The sequence below is a fragment of the Rattus norvegicus genome, chromosome 13, assembly GCF_036323735.1.
Source record: "Rattus norvegicus strain BN/NHsdMcwi chromosome 13, GRCr8, whole genome shotgun sequence".
Classification (NCBI taxonomy): domain Eukaryota; kingdom Metazoa; phylum Chordata; class Mammalia; order Rodentia; family Muridae; genus Rattus; species Rattus norvegicus.
The window spans coordinates 64,048,655-64,052,699 of NC_086031.1; positions in this window are offsets into that span (position 1 = coordinate 64,048,655).

Here is a 4,045-nt window from a genome sequence, read left to right on the forward strand (position 1 = left end):
GCAAAACTTCTTTTCCTTCTACCTAGCTTCCTTAGTGCTAAAACATGCTATACAAGCAGCTGTGCGGAGAAAATACATGTGTGGTCTATAATAGTTTGAATAATAATGACTCCATAATTTCATATATTTGAGTGCTTGGTCAATAGGGAGTAGAGTTTCTTGATATAAATTAGTAAGTATGGCCTTGTTGGAGTAGGTGTAGCCTTTTGGAGAAAGTGTATCCTTTGGGGTGAACTTTGAGGTTTTAAGGGGCCAATTCATCCAGTGTTTCTCTCTCTTTCTCTCTTTCTGCTCTCTGAAGATCTGCTTGTAGAACTCTCAAATTCACTAGCACTATGTCTAACTACATGGTACCATGTTCTCTATAATGATGACAATGAACAAAACCTCTGAAACTGTAATCAAGCCTCAAAATTAAATGCTTTCCTTTGCCATAGTTACAGTGTCTCTTCACTGCAATAGAACATTGCCAACGAGAGTGCAGAGGGTACCTGGAAGAGAATGGGGAACAAGAGCCATGAAGAAGGATGCCAAGACAAGAGTCTGATCAGGACGATAATTTTATTTTTTCCCAAGGCTGAATTTATACCATAACAGAGGTAACAGAGAGAGGGGGGAAGTGGGAAACATTTACGCAGGCCAAGGACACAGTTCTTATGGTCAGGCAATCGGCTGACATTAACAGGATGTTAGAAAGGTCACAGGTTTGTTATATCTATTAGTCAGCAGGATGTTGGTTTTTCAGAAAGGTTACAGGTCATCACATTGGGCATCTTGACGTCAGATGTATTTCTCAGCAAGATCAGAACTTTATCATATCATTATTCATCCTGACCACCAGATTTGTATTAGTCTTCTGCAGCTGGCTCAGGATTTTTCCATGAACGCAGTCATACTTAAATCTAATTATACTATTAACACCATTAATGGAGGGTTTTAAGGGCATTACTCCCAATAGAACAGTAACTAAGGCATGATCTAACTCAATATTGGTACTAGGAATCTCCTTTTCTCCTTGCATACTGCAATCTTGAGCTTCAAAGAAAGTTGCATGTGCTGATGCAATATGTGGGGACTGTTATAAAAGTAGCCAGATTGGATTCGTTTTAGGTCTGTTCTACAGGAAATATTTAATATCTGGTATAATAATTTGTATGAAAAACCTGTGACTGGGGACACAGTAACACTATAGGGAAAGCCTTAGGGGAAAGCTCTTCTTACAATTTTACTAAATTCTCTTGTTATTAAGTTAGCTTCTCATAGACTTTGACCAAGAAGCTCCTTTTCCCATTGTGAGTAGTTAATACAGAGAGTCATTAAAATTTAATCTTAGTTACTATAAATGCTCAACTATAAATGTTTCTTATCTACCAATGACTTCCACCAACCAAAGGCTCATAGAATGTGTTAGAGATATGAATAGAATTCATTTAAGAGGCAAAGATGGTCATTTGCTGTCTTCTATACATGATATGACCAAATTACACATAAATTCACAGTACCTGTTGTTGATTTTATAAGACCTGCACAATTTGGAGTTAAACAATTCCACAGTGGATGGGGGAACTTCTAAGGTCCCACACTTAAGTGATAGGTTATTTGAAGATGATGGTTACTGAGGGAGGTAGAATAACTTTTCTTTGGTAATGTGGATACTGATATGTTATATAATCTTGTAGTTGGTTTCACATAGATCTCGGATGGTTAGCATTAATCAAATTCATGGAACTATTGATACATTTTTAAAAAGGCCCTGAAATAGGAGAGAGACAGATTGATAGCTTCTGAAATCTGTAGAGGTAGTCCTACCACAGCACACGTTGAATATTACAATACAGTTGGGACATAAAGAAAATACCTCAAAATAGCTTATAAATTTTAAAATAGTAAGTTAATAAATCCTTTAAAGAAATCCAGAAAAAGAGAAACACACAATCAAATGGTTCAAAACTTTAAATTGGAAATAGAATCAATAAAGAAAACCCAAAGTAAGAGAATTTGGATAAGGCAAAATAGAAGAACCTACTTCCCAGTGTTCCAAGACCCTATAGCTCCAGAGGCAGCCAAAATATCCTTGAAATAGTACACCCAGGAGAAATAAGCTTGACTACTATTCTATTATCAAATTCCCACTGACCACCAAGTCAGCCATGAAAAAATAGAGGACAAAAAGATGCTTGTATTCATTGTGGATTTCAAGGCCAACAAACACAAGATTAAACAGGCCGTGAAGAAACTCTATGACATGGATGTGGCTAAAGTCAATACCCTGATAAGGCTTGACAAAGAGAAGGCATATGTTTACTTGGCTCCTGACTATGATGCTCTAGATGTTGCCAACAAGATTGGGATCATCTGCATCTGACTTTTTCAGCTGTTTGTTGGTCTTTTGGAGGGCAGTCATGATAGGTCCTTTTTTTTGTGAACACCCCATACCCTCAGTAATGGTGTCAGACCTTCGGGCCTCCCCTTGAGCCGGATCCCTCTATGTGCACCCAACCAATGAACAGAAGCTGTTGGCCCCTTTGGCTAAATTAGGGAAAAGCTGGAGGAATATATTACTTAAAGTTTTACCTAGAGCAATAAAACAACTGATGGAGATCATGGGATACAAATTAGAAAGGAAGTCAAAATATCATATTTGTAGGTGAAATGATAGAAAACATAAGTGACTCTAAAATTTCCATCAGGGAACTACCTCCCCTGATGAATATTTTCAGCAAAGTAACTAGATACTTGATCAACTAAAACAAACAAACAAACAAAGTTCAGTAGCCATTCTATATACAAGTGAAAACAGACTTAAAAAGAAGTTGCACAAATAACACCTTTCCCAATAGCCTTAAATAATATAAAATATCTTCTGGTAACTGCAAAAAAGCAAGTAAAAGATTAGTATGATAAAAATGTCAAGTCCCTTAAGAAAGCTACTGAAGATACTAGAAGATGAAAAGATCTCCTATGCTCATGGATCAGTAGGACTGCCATAGCTAAAATGTCCATACTTCTGAAAACAATCTACAGATTCAAAATTATTGCCATCATAAATCCTAAGTTCACAGGATGGGAAAACAAATACCCCAGGATATCTAGAACAATTTTGAACAATAAAAGACCTTCCAGATGTATCGCCATCTTTATTTCAAGGTGTATTACAGAGGTATAGTAATAATAGCTTCATGATATTAAAATAAAAATCAAATGCATTGTTCAATGGAAGTGAATCAAAGGCCCAAATACATACTCACAGACCTATATATAACTTGGGTTTTTATTAAGAAGCCAAAATTATACAATGGAAAGAAGAAAGCTTCTTTAAAGTGAATGCCGACATGTAGAAGAATGCAAATGGATTCATATTTATCATGCTGCATAAACTTAAGTCTGAGTAGATTTTAAAAAACTCAATATAAAACCATATACAATGAAACTGATAGAAGAGAAACCAGGTAATAGCCTTAAACTCATTGACACAGGAGATGGCTTTCTAAATAGAACACCACTTGGTGCAGAGAAGCACAGGAACTAAGATCAACAATTAATAAATGGGATCTCATGAAACTGAAAAGCTCTATAATCCAAATGACCTATCAGTCACAAAGCAACACTTCCAGCATGGGAAAATACTTTTACCAATTTCACATCCATTTGAAAACAATATCCAAAATATGCAAAGAATTTAAAAACTAGATATCAAAAACCAAATAATTCAATATAAGATGGAGAACATATTTTAACAGAATTCTGAACAGAGGAATCTCAAACGGATGAGAAACATTCAAATTTCAACATCCTTAGCCATAGGGAAAATGAAAATCAAAAGTATTTTAAGATTCCATCTGTCAGAGTGTCTAAGATCAATAACATAAATGACGGCTCAAGCTGAAAAGGACGTAGAACAAGAAGAATGCTCCTCCATTGCTGGTGAGAATGCAAACTTATACAGCCACCATGGAAATCAATATGATAGTTTCTCAGAAAGATAAAAATCAATCTACACCAAGACTCAAAAACAACACTCTTGAGCATATACACAAAGGACTCT